This window comes from Equus asinus, chromosome 14 (assembly GCF_041296235.1).
Source record: "Equus asinus isolate D_3611 breed Donkey chromosome 14, EquAss-T2T_v2, whole genome shotgun sequence".
Taxonomy (NCBI): domain Eukaryota; kingdom Metazoa; phylum Chordata; class Mammalia; order Perissodactyla; family Equidae; genus Equus; species Equus asinus.
In genome coordinates this window covers 46,510,896-46,533,567 of record NC_091803.1, presented here as the reverse complement: position 1 = coordinate 46,533,567, position 22,672 = coordinate 46,510,896, and the positions used below count along the sequence as shown (strand labels likewise).

At 43.9% G+C, this 22,672-nt stretch overlaps 1 long non-coding RNA gene across 1 annotated transcript; it reads left to right on the top strand.

Annotated features, from left to right (window-relative positions):
• Positions 1 to 8: 8 nt before the first annotated feature.
• LOC123276787 (uncharacterized) lies at positions 9 to 11,892 on the top strand. The gene is made up of 3 exons (XR_006513314.2): positions 9 to 148; positions 719 to 1,482; positions 1,578 to 11,892. It is a non-coding gene; the product is annotated as an uncharacterized lncRNA (long non-coding RNA).
• The last annotated feature ends 10,780 nt before the right edge of the window (positions 11,893 to 22,672 follow it).

Sequence of the window (22,672 nt, the reverse complement as noted above, 5' to 3'; positions counted from 1 at the left end):
GGCGCGGACTCGCGGTGGGGAGCGTTTCCGGAAGGGGCGAGGCGGGGCGCCGCGCCGCAGGCCGGTGTGACTGCGGGTCTGAGTTGTGCCTGTGGCTGCGGCTGCGCGCTGCGCCTGGGTACAGTCTAAGTGTTGGAGGATAGTCAGGGTGAGTTCAGGGCACCGCCGCAGTTTTAAGATGAAGTTTGGGTCCACCACGGCTCATACAGTTAATGCTCGCAGGTTGCATGGCGGCCCCCTCGGAGCACACCTGCCTGAGGAGCTGAGGAGTAAACGGAGGGAGGGGGTTTGGGGACGCACCAGATGCGGCCCGACGGGGCCGGCAGAGCTTCCCTCCCGGAGATGGCAGCGAAAGGTTGAGGCCTGGAGGTCGGGGGGCGGTATCTGCGTGGGGAAGGGTCATCCAGCGCCGGCCGAGGCTGAGCTGATCCCCCGCTCTCCGGCCTGGCTGGTGCACGTTGTTGGGGGATTGAGGGAAGAGTGAAGCTGGAGAGGTTCCCCTCCGGGCTGGAACTTGAGGGACTCGGGACCAGGAACAGAATTTGTCACCCCCAAATATGCCTCTTTGGCATAAGGGCTATTTTGAGCTGACAATTATTAAGAAACAGAAAACACAGGAAAAGCTCTGAAAACCTGGTAGAAGTTACCCTTTTCTAAGGGAAATTTGCCTTTATAAGAGAAATCTCCGTTTGTAAGGATGTCTCCCTGTCTCTGCCAGGTGGAGGATGGCGACTCTACATCTCTTGAAACTCCTATCAGTGGAGAAGGCCAAGACAAATCTGCATAACAGCTTTACCATTGTTTACTGTAGTGTTCCCAGTAACCTCCCATAACTGATCCCATCTTAACAACAGATTTATTTTTCTTCTGCTGAGGAAGATTGTCCATGAGCTAACATCTGCGCCAGTCTTCCTCTGTTTTGTACGTGGGATGCAGCCACAGCGTGACTTGAGAGCAGTGCTAGGTCATACCCAGGATCCCAATGCGTGAACCCCCGGGAGCTGAAGCAGAGCGCCTGACCTTAACCACTATGGGACTGGGTGGCCCCGATGAACAACAAAATGTTAAAGCTATTTTTCAGGGGCAGCGAGCATGCGCAGAAGAGAAAATTTTGACCTGCCAATCAAACTCATCCTGCCCCTCCTTGCATACCAGCAGGCCCTCCCTAATCCCTTAAACTCTACCCCAGCCTGGGAGAGAGAGAGACATTTGAGAGCTTGGCCTCCTGTCTCCTTGCTGGTCCACCATGTTTAAAGCCTTTTGTTTCTCAAAAGCAGGTGTGCCACTGTGTCAGCTTCTGTGCCCATCAGGTGGCGAAGCCTTGCTTAGTAACAGTTTTAAGGGTTGGAACTTCAACCTGGGGATCATTGGGAACATTTGAAGATTTTGTTTTTAAAGGAGGTTCTAGTAGCAGTGTAAAAATTGACCTGGAAAGGCAAGACTGGTGGCCAGGAGGCCCATTAGGAGGCTGCTATAATCTAGGTGAGAAGTGACGGGGGGCCTGAATTGGGAGTTGGAGTGGAGAGATGTTAGGGTGTTTGAATGGTCGTGACCTAATTATTTGTTTCAATTTGTAGGTTTCTGGCCTGAGTAGCTGAGTAGAATGTGGTCCCAAGCACTGAGATAATGAACACAGGAGGAGTAAGTTTGGAGGGAAGATAGTACATATAGTTTTTTAAAGATATAATACACATATAAAATTCACCCTTTTAAAGTGTACAATTCGATGGTTTTTAGTACAGCCACAAGGTTTTGCAACCATCATCACTAATTCCAGAGCATTTTATATCCCCCGATAGAAATCCGTGTACCCATTAGCAGTCATTCCCCAATCCCCCTTACTCTATCCCCTGGCAATAGCTAATCTTTCTGTTTCTATGGATTTGTCTATTCTGTACATTGTATGTAAACAGTATCATACAATATGTGGCCTTTTCTGTCTGGCTTTTATTTAGCGTAATGTTTTTAAAGTTCATCCATGTTGTAGCGTGAATCAATTCTTCATTTCTTTACATAATAGCTGAATAATATTCCTTTGTATGGCTATACCACGTTTTGTTTATCCCCTTCTCAGGTGATGGACATTGGAGCTGTTTCTGCCTTTTGGCTGTTATAAATAATGGTGCTGTGAACATTCATGTACAAGTTTTGTGTTTTTCGTTCTCTTGGATTATATACCTAGGAGTGTCATTCCTGGGTCATACTACACTTAGTTCTGAGTGCTGGGATTCAAACGCTAATAGAACTTCCAAGAGCTTTTTCCGCTATGGAGTTAGAAGGTGGCACTGGCTCTCTGGTTTTGGAAACCTAAGTTAGTTTGTAATATGGTTGCCAATTGGATTAGTTAAGTAGACAGCACAGTGGTAGGCTGCACAGATGCAGGGGTGGGCTGAGGTACCTCATTTGTCCTGGCAGGATTTTAATTTATAGAGGTAACTGGGTGACATCAAGGAGAGGCCTTTTGAAAGAGGCAATTGAAAGAAGAATTTGTTACATTTCCGGAGAGAAAAGGGCATGCCACGCCACACGCGGAAGGTTTTGGTCCAGAGGCAGAAGCAGGAGCGAGGGGAAAGCCTGGCTCAGAGCCTTTGTTTCCTGAGAAAGGCAAGGCAGGGCAAGGTAAACAGTTTATGACTGGCTAGTTTGAATAATTCTCGTGGGCTTTGGGCTCTGGGGTGGTCTCTAGTTGCCTGATACCTGACCCTGGAATTATTTAGGGCAGCGGCAGTGTTGACTTGGTCTGTGAAAGTGAGATAAAGGAGTTGATTGCTTTGTGTATGAGAGTCTGCTCCCACGTAAATTGATTACTATCTTTAGGAATTAGCTAGCCCTGGGAAGGGCAGTCTCTACCCACTAGCAGGCTTTTTAAGATGTCAAAACATCATAAAATACAGGGAAAAGCCCCCATGATTAATGCACAGGGACATGGTGCATGATTGTGAAGGTATGTGAACTGTGAAGGCACAGGTATATACTGTGCCTGAGAAGGACGGTTGTGAAGGTGGTGCTTATTTTTATCCAGTCCGATTGAAAATGAAGGGCCCCAGCCCAATTTTGGACTTAATTCTCTTAGAGGCTCAGAGAAGAAGCCCTTCCCACCCCCCCAACCCAACTAAAAAAAAATCTGGCCATATTATTTGTTTAAGCAAAATGAGTTAGTTGAGTGTAGTTTAAAGAAGGGGATGTTTCTTTTTTTTTTTTTTTTTAAAGATTTTATTTTTTCCTTTTTCTCCCCAAAGCCCCCCGGTACATAGTTGTATATTCTTCGTTGTGGGTTCTTCTAGTTGTGGCATGTGGGACGCTGCCTCAGCGTGGTTTGATGAGCAGTGCCATGTCCGCGCCCAGGATTCGAACCAACGAAACACTGGGCCGCCTGCAGCGGAGCGCGCAAACTTAACCACTTGGCCACGGGGCCAGCCCCAAGAAGGGGATGTTTCTTAAACCCTAGATTCTCAACTGAATTACCTGTGGAATATTTTAAACTAAAGTACTTGGACACCACTCTTACACATGCTGAATAACTTTTGGGCAGGGTTTCCAACCTGTGTCTTTTGAAAGTTTCATGGGTGATTTTGATGGTCTCTAGATTGGAGACTGATGGTCACTACATTTAAGCCACACCTACTGAGCGAATCCTGCAGGCTGGGTGTGAAAGAGATGCCAAAACCTGGGTGAGGGCTGATTGGGATTTAGAGTTAGACATGATTCCTCCCTTCCAGGAGCAAAGCTCTGGGACAGCTTTCTCTTTGGCCCAAGGTGAACCATGGGGGCCCCCTTGACCTGGACCCTCTTGTGACTTCTCTCCAGCAGAACCTCTGAGGCTCACACTCTTCCACTGGAATTAGGCAAGAGTCACCCAATGTGGCTAAGCTGAGGAACAGTTGTTGCCCATAGCCGCAAAGGGCAAGGAATGACAGGTACCGCCAAGGCTACTTGGTTGTTTAAGCAATCAAAGTTTATTGATAGAGTGAAACAGAACAAGAACAGGGACGAAGGACAACAAATTGGTACTTACAACATCCACACCACAATCAGCTGGGCAAGTCCTAATAGTATGTACGGTGGGTGGGAGTGCAGATTGTCTGGGTCTGAGGCAAAGCGTCCTTTCCTCAGTGAGACTTCCACTTGTTCTATGCCTGTGACTCCCTTTTATCCTAAGCTTTCTCTAGGTTCTGACTCATGGTTTCAGACATTTGGATACTTTGAGTTATTTCTTCTTGTTCCCACGGATGGGATGTTTCTAAAGTCCTGTCAGGTGCCCGTCGGGGTGGCCAGCCTAGACAAGGAACATGACGCAGGACATATTCTTTGTAACTTGTGCCTTAGAGTCAGGGCTGAAGTGGCCATCTTTGACCCCAGACACATTATTTTGTGCAGGGCCCAGGCCCAGTGTCCTTGGAAGGCGGGGAGGTCAATGAACTCTGTACAACAATGTCCAGAAACAATATTTATTAGGCCCATGTTATTTTGATGGGAATACTGCATGTTCCTTGCCAGCATTTGTGACAGAGCTGCACTGCCAAACACTCAACTCAGGGACATGAAGGAATATTTAATATATTAAAAGGTCAGGATTGTCTTATGTTTGATAAAGGTTACAAGGTTTATTAAAAAGAAAATATGGAGCCGGCCCAGGGGCACAGTGGTTAAGTTCACATGTTCCACTTCGGTGGCCCGGGGATCCCCGGTCCAGATCCTGATGTGGACATGGCACTGCTTGGCAAGCCATGCTGTGGCAGGTGTCCCATGTATAAAGTAGAGGAAGATGGACACAGATGTTAGCTCAGGGCGAGTCTTCCTCAGCAAAAAAGAGGAGGATTGGCTGCTGTTACGGCTAATCTTACTGTTAGGGCTAATCTTCCTCAAAAAAACAAACAAAACAAAAATGAAAAAGAGGATATGGACATAGAAGTGTGTGGAAAAATTAAGACACGATGTAAGGAGTGTCATTCCAAGTAGAGGCTCTGTTTTCCAAGCCCACAGGAATAGATCATTTTTGGGTCCAGGGGAAACAGGCAAAGTTTGAAAATGCTATGATTATCACTTCCTTACCCTCCTGGAATATTTCCTTTTTGGAAACTTGGCATCTTGCACTGAGTTAATGTTTTAAACAGTTCTCTGGAAGAAATGAAAGGCCCTTGTCCCAGGTCTGTGGTTTGGTTATAAATCACAAAACCAGAACTTGCCCAGCTCCTCTCATTTAACTTGGCAGGGGCTGGGGAGAGGGCACATTGAATAAAGGAAGAGTTGTCAGTCCTTTCAGTTCTTTGGTCGTATAAACTTGTATTTACTGTTGTATAATCCTGTTTCCTACGCTGCATCAAAATTGTTGAAATCAGGAGGAGAAATAAGTTTTATGCGTCAAAGTGTACAGAACTCATTCTAGGTTATGCTGTGTTTCTGTCTACCACTGCAACCTTTTGTGTGATGTAGTTCTATTAATTTTGCTAGATGAGTTTAAGGGGAAATTCCATTCAGATGTACTACCCTCAACTGTATATAATTAGGAAAATAGCATTTTCCCTAATAAAATTGATAATGGCACTCATAATTTTGATGTTAAAATTAAGTCAGGTCATCTTCCACTTAATATTGTTGCAATGGCAATACTCTCCAACGTGATCTACAAATTTATTGTAAAGTCTGTGAAAATCCCAAGAGCTGTTTTTTGCAGAAATGGAAAAACTGGTCTTAAAATTCATGTGGAATTCCAAGGGACCCTAAATAGCCAAAACAATCATGAAAAAGAACAAAGTTGGAGGATGCACACTTCTGATTTCAAAACTTGCTAAGGGGCCAGCCTGGTGGCATAGTGGTTAAGTTCATGCTTTTTCCACTTTCATGGCCTGGGGTTCACAGGTTAGGAGCCTGGGCATAGACCTATACACCATTCATCAAGCCATGCTCTGTAGCGTCCCACATATAAAGCAGAAGAAGATTGGCACCCATGTTAGCTCAGGGGCAGTCTTCCTCAAGCAAAAAGAGGAAGATTGGCCACAGACGTTAGCTCAGAGCCAATTTTCCTCACCAAAAAAAACCCCCAAAAACAAAAAAACCTTACTACAAAGCTTCTGTAATCAAGACTCTGTGCTACTGGCATAAGACTAAAAGTATAGATCAGTGGGATAGAATTGAGAGTCCAGAAATAAACCCCTACATTCATGGGCAATTGATTTTGTACAAGAATGCCGAGACTATTCAATGGGGAACGAATAATCTCTTGAACAAATGGTGCTGGGACACCAGAATATCCACATGTAAAAGAACAAAAGTTGGATCCTTACCTCATACAAATACAGAAGTTAACTCAAAATGGATCAAAGACCTAAATATAAGAGCAAAACCATAAAACTCTTAGAAGAAAACAGATAAATCTGCATGACCTTGGATTTGACAGTGGATTCCAGATTTGACACCAAAAGCACAAGCAAGAAACAAAAGATAAATTGGACTTCATCCAAATTTAAAACTTTTTGGGCCAGCCCCATGGCATAATGGTTAAATTTGCATGTTCTGCTTCAGCAGTCCAGGGTTTGCCAGTTCAGATCCCAGGTGTGGCCCTACACACCACTCATCAAGCCATGCTGTGGCAGCGTCCCGGGATACATACAAAATAAAGGAAGATTGGCATAGATGTAGATGTTAGCTCAGCAACAATCTTCCTCACACACACACACAAAAATTGTGTGCATCAAAGGACACTGTCAAGAGAGTGGAAAGATAACCCACAGAAGGGGAAAAAATATTTGAAAATCACATATCAGATAAGGGTCTAGTATCTGCAATATTCAAAGAATTCTTACAACTCAACAACAAAAAAGACAACTCAATTAGAAAATAGGCAAAGGACTTGAACAGACATTTCTCCGAAACAAAAGGCACTTAAAAAGACGCTCAACATCATTCGTCATCAGAGAAATGCAAATCCAAACCACGGGGAGACACCATTTCACACCCACTAGGACAGCCATCTTTAAAAACTCCGAAAAACAGAAAACAAGTGTTGGTGAGGATGTAGAGAAATTGGAACCCTGATAAGTTACTAAAGGTTCATAATGGTGTGGCTGCAGTGGAAAACAGTTTAGTGGTCCTCAATACATTAAACATAGAATTACAATATGGCCCAGTAATTCTATTCCTACGTATTTGCCCGAAAGAATTTAGGTGTTTGAACAAAAACTTGTAGTCCTGCTCCCAATAGCCAAAAGGTGGAAACAACGCAAATGCGCATGAGTGGATGAATAGATAAACAAAATGTGGTATACAATGGAATACATGTGACAATATACGTTTGTTTATTTTTAATGATAATAGTAACGGGCCTTTTATTTTTAAAAGTTTGCCAGTTCTTTGATGCAATCAGAATGAACTCTCAGTTCTTAGGAGAAAGCAGTAGTGACTGAAAGCTGATTTTTCAGTTTAAAAATATTGTGAAACATTGTATACCAATGAACATAAGTAGTTTAAAGAATATTGATAAACCCAAGTGTGCCTACCCTCCAGCCTAAGAAATAGAGCATTATCCTCAGTATTTTTAAATTCTAATTTCCATTTATTGCCCCACTAAGTATTTCATTGGGTCAGTAGATTGGCTATAAATACAAGGAAAATTTATGAGTATGGCTTTCCTTTCAAAAAGTTCACATGTCGTATTTATCAGATCATGTCACATTCACTTAGTCATATAATTTGTCACATCATTTAGTCACATTCATGTGATTAGGTAACATTTTCGGAGACTGAAAAGCTCTATGTACAGTCACGCGCTGCGTAACGATGTTTCAGTCAACCACGGACAGCACAAACATAGGTGGTCCCATAAAGTTAGTGCTATATAGCCCAGGTGTGGAGTAGACTGTACTATCTAGGTTTGTGTGAGTGTACTCTGTGATATTTGCACGACGATGAAATCGCCTAGCAACGCATCTCTAAGAACATATTCCCGTTGTTAAGCAACGTATGACTGTAATTAATGAAGAAAACTTTTAATTTTGAACCTGAGTGGGCTCCAAATAAATGCTGAGTTTTACCTCTAGGAGGAAAAAAATTATGACTTATGTCCTAGGCAATTTCTTTGGCCTTTTCCATCCGTTATCTCCCTTAATCCTCTGAAAAGCCCTGTGAGATAAATGTTGTACTCATTTATAAATGAGGAAATTGTCTCAGGGTCAATAATTTGCCCAAGGTCACAAAGCTAATAAAGCAGATCCAGGTCTCAGCCCAGATCTGTCTAAATACAAATTGATCGCCTCCCCAATTATCCTCCTTCCCCAAATCCCAGGGAATCTGGGGTTTACATTTTGGGGGTTGGCTACTACGACATCCTTTCTCTAACTTTAATAGGAACTTCTGGTCCATTGACCCCTTTGCCTTCTCTTCTCCACATCCTTACGCATCTTGTGGGCCATCATGCCGGGAGTACTTTTACCAGGACCCTATCTTAGCCCCCTTAGTTTAGTCTTGTCCATTTAAAAAAAAAAATTGATCTGCCTTTTGAGTCTCTTGATCTATATGCTTCCCTTCAGTCCCTTTATTTTCCTTATAATGTGTCTGTTGCAGGACATTAGGTTGATTTGTAGAGTTTTCCACAGCTTGGATTTTGCTTATTACCATTGTTGTAGTACAGTTTGACATGCTCCTCTATCCTCTGTAATTCCTGCACGTTTACAACTGGATCCGAGGCTTTATCAGACTAGGATTTAATCCCTTTGGCAAGGCTGTAGATAGTGTTATATTCATTTATCAGGAGGTACATAATGTACGGTTTTGGGTCTTTTTTACTAGTAGCAGCCATTGATGCTCAGTGCCTAGCTCTATTACTTCATTGGAGATTGCATGATAGTGATATTATAATTTGGTTTTCATATATTAGCTGGAATAATTTGATAAAGACAGCCTTCCCTTTAGCTACTATTTGGTTACTCTGGTATAGTTCATATAGGAAAGGCAGGCTAAATCTTTGATTCTTTCCTTTATCCAGTTTTTATTGTAATGAATTGGTTCTCTGTCATCCTCAGAAGGTGACCAGTTAGTTTTCCTTTAGTTTTATTTTGAGGTCGTATGTTCTGAACTCCTCCAGGGGTATGTCAAGATGTTTTGAGCTCATCTTATGCATTTCCTGCCCCTAGACGTGGAATCAGCTATTTCTTCAAGAAACCTTGGTTTCTTTTACTAGGAAATGGGATTTCAAGACCACAATCTTGGTACTAGGAATGCTCATTGGTATCGAGTTGGCCATTGTTTCCAAGCCTTTTCGGTGATCAGAGCTAGGAGGTACATATATTTAAGATAAAAAACCTTGTGAGTTCATACTATTTCTATTTAAACTACAAGGTTTTTCCTTAACAACTTCTTTATGACATATGTATCTCCTTTATTCCATATTAAGAGTCCGATTTTCAAGGACAAAGGGGAGAATAGAAAGGCAATATTCCAGACTTAATTTGTTTTATGTCACATTACATATACCCTAGTCTATTTATAAAATGCTATCACAACTGGTTATGATTATTGAAAACATTAGAAAAATTTTTCACACATGCTATTTCCAGTCTCCTCTCACTTTTTTTTTACAATGTACTCTATCTATATCAGATCATGTAGCCATTATATAATATTGTCTCTTCCTTTTAACCCTTGTTTAGTCTTAGTTCTACAAGTAACTATAGTTCACTCATCATCAGTTCCTTATGTTGATGTCTTCTAGTCACTCTAGCTCATTCTCTAGTACATTCTTTATTTAGAATTCCTGAGAACAAGATTCGCTGAGTTCTTGCATGTTGGTAACAATTGGTGCCCTATATACTTGAAGGTCAGTTTTACTGGATAGAAAATCCTCAGATCAGGGCTGGCCCCGTGGCCGAGTGGTTAAGTTCGCGCAGTCCACTGCAGGCAGCCCGGTGTTTCGTTGGTTTGAATCCTGGGCACAGACATGGCACTGCTCATCAAACCACGCTGAGGCAGCGTCCCACGTGCCACAACTAGAAGGACCCACAACGAAGAATATACAACTATGTACCAGGGGGCTTTGGGGAGAAAAAGGAAAAAAATAAAATTAAAAAAAAAAAAGAAAATCCTCGGATCACACATTTTCCCCTTGAATATCTTAAATCTATGACTTCATTTTCTTTTGGCACAAAGTGTTGCTGTCATAAAGTCTGATGGAAATTAATTATTTAAAAAATATATAGATAATTTTCTTTTCCTTTTAAATCACATGTTCACTTTAAGTTTTTAACATTTATTCTAGTTCTGGGGTTGGTCTTTCCTCTCCAGAAACTCAGTTATCTTTATGTTGTATCTTCTTTGCCTATCGTCACCAATTGTCAGTTTCTCTCAAACTGTTTTTCTCTTCATTTATTTTTGGTCTTTGTTAGTTTTCCTTTTATACCTGTTATTTCTCTCTCTCTCTCTCTTTTTATTGAGGTAGCATTGGTTTATAACGTTATATAAATTTCAGGTGTACATCAATATATTTTTGATTTCTGTGTAGATTATATCATGTTCACCACCCAAAGACTAATTACCATCCAACACCATACACATGTGCCTAATCACCCCCTTTGCCTTCCTCCTACCCCTTTTCCCCTCTGGTTACCACCAATCCAATCTCTGTCTGCATGTGTTTGTTTGTTGTTGTTTTTATCTTCTATTTATGAATGAGGTCATATGGTATTTGACTTTCTCCCTCTGACTTATTTCGGTTAGCATAGTACCCTCAACTTCCATTCATGTTGTCACAGATGGCAAGATTTCATCTTTTTTTAGGGCTGAGTAGTATTCCATTGTGTGATATGTACCACATCTTTATCCATTTGTCCCTTGATGGGCATCTAGGTTGCTTCCAAGCCTTGGCTGTTGTGAATAATGCTGCAGTGAACATAGGGGTGCATGTATCTTTATGCATTCGTGTTTTCACCTTCTCTGGATAAATACCCAGTAGTGCAATAGCTGGATCGTATGGTAGTCCTATTCTTAATTTTGAGAGGACTCTTCATACTGTTTTCCATAGTGGCCAGTTTGCACTCCCACCAGCAGTGTTCAAGAGTTCCCTTTTCTCCATATCCTCTCCAACACTGGTTATTTCTTTTCTTGTTAATTATAGCCATTCTGATGGACATGAGTAGACATGCTATTTCTCTCTCTTTTTTTTTTAAGATCAGTACCTGTGCTAACATCTGTTACCAGTCTTCTCCTTTTTTTTTTTTAAAGACTAGTACCTGTGCTAACATCTGTTGCCAATCTTCTCTTTTTTTTCTCCTTCTTCTTCTCCCCAAATCCCCCAGTACATAGTTGTATATTCTAGTCATAGGTCCTTCTGGTTGTACTATGTGGGATGCCGCCTCAGCATAGCTTGATGAGCGATGCCTTGTCCGAGCCCAGGGTCTGAACTGGCGAAACCCTGGGCCACCAAAGTGGAGGACACGAACTTAACCACTTGGCCACGGGGCCGGCCCCCTGCTATTTCTCTTGAAGCAGTATTTATTTTGTTCATTTGCTCTCATGTTCCTTCTACTTTAGTGTTCACTTCTGAAATGATTTCTTCTTGTATTTCTAATTCTTAAATTGTCTCATTTCAGAATTTTAAAAATGTTGAGTTATGATGTTCTTTCACGTCTTGTATAATATCCGTAGTGTTTTTAAGCTTGTTTTGAAATAGTACATTACAGTTTTGATCTGGCCTTTTGAGCATGTCTTCCTGGGATGCTTTTATTCTTTGTAGGAATGTTCTTTTGCTCTTCGTTTTCTTTTTTCTTGTAGTAACATTATATAGTATTTCACTTCATACTTTTCTCTTGCTCATTTTTTCATGAATTTAGTTTTCCGGAATTATTAGAAGGAAACTTGGTTCAGATAGCTTTCTTTTTTTTTTTTTAAAGGTTTTATTTTTTTCCTTTTTCTCCCCAAAGCCCCCTGGTACATAGTTGTATATTCTTCGTTGTGGGTCCTTCTAGTTGTGGCACGTGGGACGCTGCCTCAGCGTGGTTTGATGAGCAGTGCCATGTCTGTGCCCAGGATTCAAACCAACGAAACACCGGGCCGCCTGCAGTGGACTGCGCGAACTTAACCACTCGCCCACGGGGCCAGCCCCCAGATAGCTTTCTATCTTTTCAGAGTTCCCTCTTCTGTTGTGTTCGTGCAGTGTTAAATATGCTGACTAGCAAGGATGTTCAGGACCCGTGCTCAAGATAAAGCCTCCCTTCCATGATTTGGGGGCTGGGCAGAAGAAGAGAACCCCCTCCCACCCCCCATTAACCGTACCCACCTGGAACTTAGCCTCAGGAACAGGCAGCTGGGGGCAGGATGCTAGGTGCTGGGGGGAGAGGGAGCCCTGTGTTCTTGATGGCAGTAGTCTGGGTGGGGTCTCCGCCTGCTGAACTGGGTCGGGGAGGGGAGGAGCAGGCTGCAGACACGTGCCTTAATTATCGAATTTTGAATTTTCATAGATGTTTCTTTAGTTGTTCGTCCTTAGGACCATTTCCAGCTACTTTAAAGGGTTGTCTTCTTTTTTGGTTTTCACCAGTTTCACTGGGGAGCAGGTCAGCATAGCTCTTCATGCTGTCATGCCAGAAGTCAGTCTGGCCTTCACTTTATTTTTGAAAAATTAGTAGACTTTATTTTTTAGAGCAGATTTAGGTTTATAGAGAAATTGAGCTGAAAGTACAGAGTTCTCATATACCCTCACTCTCCTCACACACAGTTTCCCCTATTTTTAGCATCTTGCATTAGTGTGGTACCTTTGTTACACTTGATGAGCTGATATTAATACATTATTAACTAAGGTCCATAATTTATATTAGGGTTCACTCTTGCTGTTATACATTTTATGGGTTTTGATAAATGTATAATGGCATGTGTCCAACATTATAATATCAAACAGAATAGTTGATAATACCCTAAAAAAAATAGAGCCCTAAAAAGTCTCCTATGTGCCTCCTAGTCAACCCCCCTCTTCCCTTGAGCCCCTGGCAACCACTGATCTTTTTACTACTGTCTATAGTTTTACCTTTTCCTGAACATATAGTTGGAATCATATAGAAGTATGGGACCTCCATGACAGGCATAGTGGTTCTGAGCTCTGCTTTGTGGCTGTGCTTTACCTGAGTACAACTCTGACAGCGCCTTAGCCCACAGGGAGCTGCCCTGCCCTCCCAGTAGGAGCCATAACTTTGGTGCTACCTTATTATCCTTGGTTACATGCCTCCATCCCACTAGGATGTGGGATGTGGAAGCTGAAGAGTCTGGCCCAGTGGCTGAAGCCTGTTCCTTCATGCATTCATCAGAGAGGCCTTCAGTCTTAGAGACTTGGTTGGGCAGAGGGGAATGGCCTGTGTCCCTTCTGGCTGTCTCTCATTGGCTGCCTTACCTCTGCACAGGACATTTATAGCTTGATGTCCATGCGGGCTATGCTAGTGAGACCAGCTTGCCTAGTTATCAGCCCACATCTTCTCCAATTCCCATTTCAGTGACTCATTATAGGTAATGAAAACAGACTGCTTCTGGCCATGGAGTAGCTCTCAGTAAACCAATGCCTGCTGAGGACTCAAGGAAGTGGCCGTAAATCAGAAGGCATCTGCTTGAAGGACTGCAGAGCTTCCCTGGCAGCCATGACCCAGAGGGAAGCTTGAGGAGGTGAGCCCTGCTTCCTGCACTGGCTTTTCCTCTTAGGGCACTGGCTGGCCAAGGGTGACTGCTAAAGGGCAGAGAAGCCAGAGGAGCTCCATGCAGTCTCGTGGGGCTGGGAATACTGAGATGGGGGTTTAGGCCTGCGGAGGCAGCAGGACTGAGGGTTGAGATCCCTGAGAGGAAGGGGGCCAGAGAAGTGAAGTTGACACTCAGCAGCAGTTTCCTCTCAAGGTATTTGATGATGAAGCTGCTTGGGGAAGAGAAGCAGGAAGTGGATGAAAAACAGAGCAGGATCTTTGGCAGTTTTATGGTGCTAAGGAAGAGTTCAGGGCCTGTCCAGGAGGAATGGCCATAAGAAACACCCCAGGCTCTCAGCTGGGACCCTTGGGGGGTGCTCTGGGGGTGGGGGCAAGCCACAGGTAGATTGGACTTCACAAGGGCTGCAGGTGAGCTCGGCATCAGCTGAGCCCCTGACTGGTGTGCAGTGGCCTACCCCTCTGCTGCCCACCCTGGAGAGAGATACCATCTGGACCCTCTGCGTTTCTGTGATTCACAGTGCCTGACACTCCATCAAGTTACTAAGCATACTAAGAAACAAGAGCATGGGAAAAAAGGCGATAGACCCACTGGAGATTACGATAGAGTTATTGGACATGGACTTTAAAATAACTGATTAACATATTATAGAAAATAGGTAAGATGGAGAGTTTCACAGAGAATTGGAATTCATAAGTTAAGTGACGGCTGACGTCAGCATCATGGTGGAGTGAGTTTTCCCCTTTGTCTCTCCCTTCTAAGTTACAAATAGACGTTCATTAACCAACAGAGGGTTCCCTACACAACACTACAGATGCCAGAGAGATCCATGCAGCCACACATCTGAAGGCGGGTGGACTGGATCCCTGGGAAGTGGTGGAACTGGGTAAGCAGACCCCTCCCCGTCCCTGGCTACAGTGATCCAGGTCGCAGGTCCTCACACAGTGGCCAGCATGACTGCAAGAGGAGGCGGGGGCAGCTTGGCCTGCATGCAAACACTTTCAGAGTGGTGGCCCAGCCAATGGGAGCACCCACGGTGGGAACACTCCCTGCCAAGTGGCTGCAGCTCAGTCTCCATGAGGGAACCCCACATGCCAAACACAATGACTTAGCCAAGCTGCCTGCAAGCAGAGAGCCAGCCTGCATGCAAAAGAAAGCACCCCTCCCCTCCTGCATAGTGCAGCAGCTCAGTTGGTTGTCCCCTGCCAAGCACAGTGGTCCTGCCTGCACAAGAGCAACGCACCAGTGGAGCACAGAGTCCCCACTTGTGCATGTGGCATGACCCTCCAGGCAGCTGTGGCCAGGCCAGGCAAATGTAGAGCAGCCCTACCAACACAACTTGCAGCAGACAGGTTGGGATCAGAAAACACAGCTCCTGCCCCGCCCAACCCCCCCCCCCCCCAGCAGTGCCAGGTGGAATCTGCAACCTGATGCTACCACAAATGTGCCGTCAAATGATCAATTCATCAAGCACCATGAAGAGCTACAGAAACACTTCAGAGCAGAAGGAAAATGACACAATCCGGAAGTCACAGAAATTTACAATCATCTAAATAACAGAGAAGTTGGGGCTGCCCCAATGGTGTGGTGGTTAAGTTTGTGCACTCTGCTTCGGCAGCCTGGGGTTCACAGGTTCGGCTCCTGGGTGCAGACCTATATACCGCTCATCAAGTCATGCTGTGGCAGTGTCCCATATACAAAAGAGGCAGATTGGCACAGATGTTGGCTCCAGGACATTCTTCCTCAAGCAAGAAGAAGGAAATTAGCAATAGATGTTAGCTCAGGGCCAATCTTCTTCACAAATAAATAAATAAATAAGAATTCAAAATAATTGTCATAAAGAAACTCAACGAGTTACAATAAAACTCAGAAGCACAATCAGAGGGACCTGCAACTAGAATACACAACTATGTACTGGGGGGCTTTGGGGCGAAGAGGAAGAAAAAAAAACACGAAGACTGGCAACAGATGTTAGCTCAGGTGCCAATCTTTCAAAAAAAAAAAAATCAGAAAGACAATTCAGTGAGCTCAGGAATAAAATTAATAAGCAGAAGGAATACTTCACCAAAGAGATTGAAGATCTAAAAAAAACCCAAATTCTGGATATGCAGAACACAACTAATGACATAAAATAATCCAGAATCCATAAAAAAAACAGAGGTGATGTTATGGAGGACAGAATCAGTGATTTAGAGGATAGATACACAGAAATGCTTTAAGTGGACGAGGAGAGCGAACTAAGATTTTTTTCAAATGAAGAAATTCTTTGAGAAATAGCTGACTCAGGAAAAGCAACATAAGGATTATAGGTATCCCAGAGGGAGAAGAGAGAGAAAAAGCAGAGAGCTTCTTGAGAGAAATAATAGCTGAGAACTTCCCAAACCTGGGGAAAGAACTGGACTTACAAGTACATGGAGCCAATAGAACTCTTAATTACATCTGGTCAAAAGGACCTTCTTCAAGGCCTATAATATTAAAACTGGCAAAAGTCAATGACAAAAAATATTAAGGGCAGCACAGCAGAAGAAAATAACCTACAAAGGAACTTCTGTCAGGATTTCAGCAGATTTCTCAGAAGAAACCTTACAGGCTAGGGGAGAGTGCTATGATGTATTCAAAATACTGAAAGACAAAAACTTTCAGCCAAGAATACTCTATCCAGCAAAACTATCCTTCAGATATGATGGAGAAATAAAAGCTTTCCCCCAGATAAACAAAAGCCGAGGGAGTTCATCACCACTAGGCCTGCATTACAAGAAACGTTGAAAGGAGCCCTCCCATCTGAAACTAAAAAGCAAAGGTTTACAAAACCTCAAGCAAGGATATAAATAGACAGGATCAGAAATTTGCAGCTCTATGTCAGAAAAGGTTAGTAAACAATTATAACATAGAAGATAAAGAGAAAGAAAGCATCAAAAATAACTATAACCACTTCAATTTAGTCACAAACTCAGAACACAAAAAAGAATAATTTGTGAAAACGATAACTCAGAAGGGGATGAAGCAAGGTATGGAAGCTGCTTATGCTAATGGAGATGAGAGGCTGTCAGAAAATGGACGGCCTCTTCTGTGAGATCTTTTATACAAACCACTGGGTAACCACTAAACAAAAAGTCAGAGCAGAGCCACAAATCATAAACAAAGAGAAGACCATCACAGAAAACCACCAAACTGAAATGGCAGTCAGAAACATAAGGGAAAAGAAACAATGAAAATATACAACAACCAGAAAACAAGAGATAAAATGTCTGGATTAAGCCCTCATATATCAATAATAACTCTAAATGTAAATGGACTCAATTCTCCAATCAAAAGACACAGAGTGGCTAGATGGATTAAAAAACAAAATCCAATAATATGCTGCCTCCAGGAAACACATCTCAGTGCTAAAGACAAACATAGGCTCAGAGTGAAGGGATGGAAGATGATACTGTAAGAAAATGCAAACAAAAGAAAGTAGGTGTTGCCATACTTAGACAAAGCAGACTTCAAGATAAAAAAGACAATGCGATGGGGGCCAGCCCAGTGGCATAGTGGTTAAGTTTGTGTGTTCTGCTTCAGTGGTCTGGGGTTTGCTGGTTCAGATCCTGGGTGTGGACCTATGTAGCGGTCATCAAGCCAAGCTGTGGTGGCATCCCACATACAAAATAGAGGAAGAGTGGCACAGATGTTAGCTGAGCAACAGTCTTCCTCAAGCAATAAGAGGAAGATTGGCAACAGATGTTAGCTCAGGGTCCATCTTCCTTACACACACACACACACACAAAAAGACAATGAAAGATAAACAGGGGCAGTATATAATGATAAAAGGGAGCAGTATATAATGATAAAAGGGACATTCCACCAAGAGGACATGACATAATACTTATGAATATATATGCACCTAACACAAGAGCACCAAAGAGTATAAAGCAACTATTAACAGACCTAAAGGGACAAATTGATAGCAACACAATAATAGTAGGGGACCTCAACACTCCACTTACATCAATGGATAGATCATCCAGACAGAAAGTCAACAAGGAAATAGTGGCTTTAAATGAAATACAAGATGAGAGGGGGGCTGGCCTAGTGGCCGAGTGGTTAAGTTCACGCACTCTGCTTCAGCGGCCCAGGGTTTCACCAGTTTGGATCCTGGGCATGGACGTGGCACCACTCATCAGGCCACGTTGAGGTGGTGTCCCACGTGCCACAACTAGAAGGACGCACAACTAAAATATACAACTATGTACTGGGGGGCTTTGGGGAGAAGGAACAAAAAAACAAAAACAAAAACTAGACTGTTGTTGGTGAGCACGATGCAGTCTCTACAGAATCTGGTATATAATAATGTACACCTGAGGTTACACAATGTTATAAACCAATATGACCTCAATAAAACAATTTTAAAAATTAAATGAAAATTCTAAAACAGGAAAGTACATTAACTGAAATTTAAAATTCAGCAGGTGGATTTAACAGCCACTTAGAGTCAGCTGAAGAGAGGATTAGTGCACTGGAAGACAGACCAATAGAAAAACATCCCCACAAACACCACTGCATCAGCTCGCACTATCCCTGTGAGCTTCCTCATCCTGGACCCTCAGGGCCCTGCTCACCCCTTCCATGGACCCCTAGCCTTGGACAGGGATGGGGTGCTGCCGAGAAGGCTCTTGGTGCTTAGGAGAGACTGAGGGGGCTTTTTCAATTGCAACCTTGTTGGAAACATTGCTAGCACATTGGGAGTCCAGTCAGTAGAGTTCTTTGACTCTAATGAAATCTTCAGGAGCCTCAAGTTTATCATCAGGAACACAAGCGTGTTTCTATTCTTGGGCTCGGGCTAAAGGTGTGCTAATCTCTCCAACATCTCCCTTAAAAAATGCCTTTTTAAACAGTCATCTTTGCATTTGCTTCTCTTCTGAACACAGAGTGCGGAAAGCAGCTCTGAGGAGCCAAGGGGATTGGGGAACCAACGGAGACTTGTCTGTGACTTGCAAAGAGGGGCACATATGCTGTTGTACAGGCTTCATGTACCGTGGAACTCAAGTGTGCCTGTCCCACCCATGTGATGGGCAGGGACATGGCCGAGGGTGGGGAAACAGGGGCCGGGCTGCTGCTGAGCATGACCGTGAAGCTGTTGTAGATTGCAGCAATTCAGATGGTGTTGTTCTGAGAAATTTTCCATCCTGGGTTAATGGTTTCTTTATAATGAACCAAAATAAATTCATGAGGGATGGTGAGGGTCCACGAGTCTGGGTCATGGGCCACGGCCAGCACACTGAGCTGAGAGATGACTATTGACTTGCACAGGTTGTTTGACGTGAATTAAAGCAATGTCATAGTAAAGACATCGGCCCTTTATCTGAAGTAAAAGAAGCCCCTTAGTCCTCTAAAATGCTATCTGTGGGGCCAGCAAACATCCCTCCCAAGGGGAGAGGAGGAATCCTGGGTGGAGCCTGGCTGAGGGGAGGCATGCCTGTGGGGCCCCAAGAGTTACCAGCTCCTGGGAGCCTCTGGTCCACTAAAGCTGAGTGCCCAGAGGACACTTGGATGCCCCACAGTGTCCCCCATTGCCTCAGGACAGGAGGCTGTGCTGCGTTCTGTCTGGAGGGTCCCTGAGGAAGGGAAATTCTCTCACGAAGCCAGGAGGGCCACCGAGGGAGGTGGGGAGCAGGAGGTGAGTACCAGCCCAGCCCTGCTGTGTTCAGCCTTTGTCTGTGGAGAGCCAGCCCCGTGTCCCAGGCATTGTTTTAGGTACGGGGCAGTTTCATGGACAAGATAGATGAGGTCTCTGCTCCCATGGGGCTTGTGTCCTAGTCCAGAGGCCAGCCCTAAAGAAGTATAAACCAGTAAGAGCAAACACATTAAAACAAACACAAGTGATAAAGGTCATGAACAAGATAACACTGGCAGCATTGTGGTGGTAGGGGGAGGGCAGGGAGAGGATGACCTCCCTGAAGAGGTGACATTGAGCTGAAACCAGAATGACAGGGCGGCCCCGGCTCTGCAGGCAGAGCGGAAGGCCCTGAGCTAGAATCGCACAGGTCATGGTAGGCACTGGCTTTCATCCTAAGGACAATGAGAAACCAATGACAGATTTAAGCAGGAGAATAATGTGATCTGATTACACATTCACAAGATGTGCTGGGTGCTGTGTGGAGACTCAGATTGTGGGGGCAGGTTTCTGGAAGCAGGGAGACCACTGGGAGACTTTGTCTGTGCTCTCGGGAGGACCAGTGTAGGGGCTGCAGAACCAGAGAGGAGTGCAGACTCAGGATCCATTTGGGGTGAGGCTGAGGGAGAGCAGGGACCCAGAGGAGTCTTAGGTATCTCAGACCAGGGGCGCAGTCTGGTTCCGCCACAGCAAGTTCACAAAGCCCATCAAACGTCAAGTGGAGATGTCCTAGCCGAAGCTAGAATCTGGGACAAGGCCCCCACCTCAGAGGACAGAGAGAGACAGGAGTGTTTCTTGAGCAGGTGGAAAACTATCATCCTTCTGAAGGCCACAGGGCCACCTGATGCTCAGGACTTGACAACTAATCACTGTCTACCAACCCACAGTTTCTGACCATTTGATACCCTTCTTTCTTACCCTCCACATCAAATTTGTCACCAAGTCCTGGTCCTAAGTTTGCAGCTCTCTCCCGACCTTGGCATCCCTTCTGCTCCCGCCACCCTTGTCCCTTCATCCAGAGCCAACCTGCTCACCTTCCCTCCTCCTAAGCCCAGCCCTGCTCCTCACAGTGGCCAGAGGCTTTTTCTAAAATGCAACCTAGGCATTTCAAGTTTTTTGGATTGTTTTCATTTTTAATATTAACTTCTTGTTACTTCATTTTTGGATGATACATTGTATTCAGTTCTGTGGCTTGCAAATTTTTTGATTTATATGATTTAAAAAAATTAACCATGGGGCCAGCCCAGTGGCGCAGTGGTTAGTTCCCGTGCTCTGCTTCAGCAGCCTGGGGTTCACTGGTTCAGATCCCGGGTGCGGACATACGCACCACTTATCAAGCTATGCTGAGGCAGGCGTCCCATGTATAAAGTAGAGGAAGATGGGCAAAGGTGTTAGCTCAGGGCCAGTCTTCCTCAAAAAAAAAAAAAAAAAATTAACCATGGAAAATTTCAACATATTCAAAAGTAGAGACTAGTATAAAGAACTTTCATGTACCCATCACCCAGCTTCAGGGCCAACATTTTGAAGCAAATCCTAGATATCCTATCATTTCATCCTTAAATATTTCAGTGTGACTCTGAAATCTGAGGGTCACTGAAAGCATATGCACAATGGCATTATCCAACCTACAGATCCAGGAATGTCAGCAGTTGCCAGAGCAGTGTTCTCATCTCCCCAGCTGCCTGTTAAATGACTTGTTTGTTAAGCAAATGTTTGTTTAAATGAGTAACGAATACATTGTGTTACAGGATCCTAATGAGGACTGTAGACTGCATTTAGTGATAATCTCAAGTTTCTTTGTAACTTCCTCCTCTCTCTTTCACTCTTCTTTTCTTGAAATTTATTGACGATACCATTCTTTGTCCTGTAGTTCCCCAGTCTGGATTGTGCTGTGTCCCCAGGGTGCTGGTGACCTGAGCCTCTGTCCCTTGTATTTAGACCTAGCGGTTTGATCAGATTTGAGATGCTCCTGGCAAGCGTCCTCCTCAGTGCTGTTGTGTTCTCTGATGCGGAGGCACAGAGGCTGGCGGTCTTTTGTGAGTTAGTAGCCATTGATGACAAGTGCCTAGGTGAGGGGTTGCAAACTGCTGAGTCTCAAATTCCAGCTGTCCTTCCGCATTGCTTAGCTGGAATACTCCTATACATATAAAGAGGGATTTTGTCTCACTAACCATTGCATGCCTCCGCGGTTCTATTTACATAGGAAGGGCAGGGTAAGTTCTTGATTGTTTTACTTCGTTAGCCAGTTTGCAGGCTAACGGGTCGTTCCCTAGCATCGCCCAAGGCTAACTGATGAATTTTTTACATCAGTATGAACTCATGGATTTAAACACAACTGAGATGTTTAATCCATTGCAATTGTTTGTCTCATTAGCAGTTTTTAGACTTGAGAATTTCTTTGTGACTAGATAGTCAGTCTGTTGTAAATGATGATGGCCAGACAAGAAAGTACGTTCACTATAGTAAGATATATAACCTGATGACCCAGGTGTACCCCTTATGTATGTTAGACCCAGGTTCCCAACCATTCTCAGTTCAGAGCACCCCTAGTTTACGGTTCAGTAATTATTTTAAGAAACCCCTGGGCCAAAAGAAATACCTGTTTCATTTATTAAATAGGTGAGTCCAAACAATTTAAGTACTTATGTCCTAGCAATTTACAGTAGACATTCAGAAGAATAATAAATTTAAAGAAAAAATGGTTTCATTTCATTTTTAAGTAACCACAATTATTATGAATGAATTTGCATGCCTGGTGGGCACTTCTGTTTTTGTTGGCTGAGCAAGATTGGCCCTGAGCTAACATCTGTCGGCAATCTTCCACTTTCTTTTGCTTGAGGAAGGTTGGCCCTGAGCTAACATCTATGCCAGTCTTCCTCTGTTTTGTATGTGGGTCACCAGCACAGCATGGCTGACGAGTGGTGTAGGTCCACACCTGGGATCCGAATCTCTGAACCTGGGCCACCAAAGCAGAGTGTGCCAAACTTACCCACTATGCCACAAGGCCGGCCCCAGGAGGGCACTTCTTAAACCTTGGAATCAGATTGGACACTGCCACCCTTGTTGTCTGTTCCACATTGATTTTCACATAGTAATTGCTTTTTTAGTAACTGCCAGAAACCTAGCTTTGCAGAGACGTGAAATCATGGAAAAGAATGTAGAAGATAGAAATATGGAAACCGTGAACTCCCCTGAGTACAGCATCCAAAGATGCTGAGTATCACTATCCCTCTCAAAAGTAAGAAGTGTGCTCCTGTGCCCTGCGAGTGCACTGTGGGTTCACTGTGGGGCCTCAGTGCACAGTTTGGGAACCACTGCTCTGTGCTCTTCTCTTTTCCCTCTGGATCTGTGGATGTC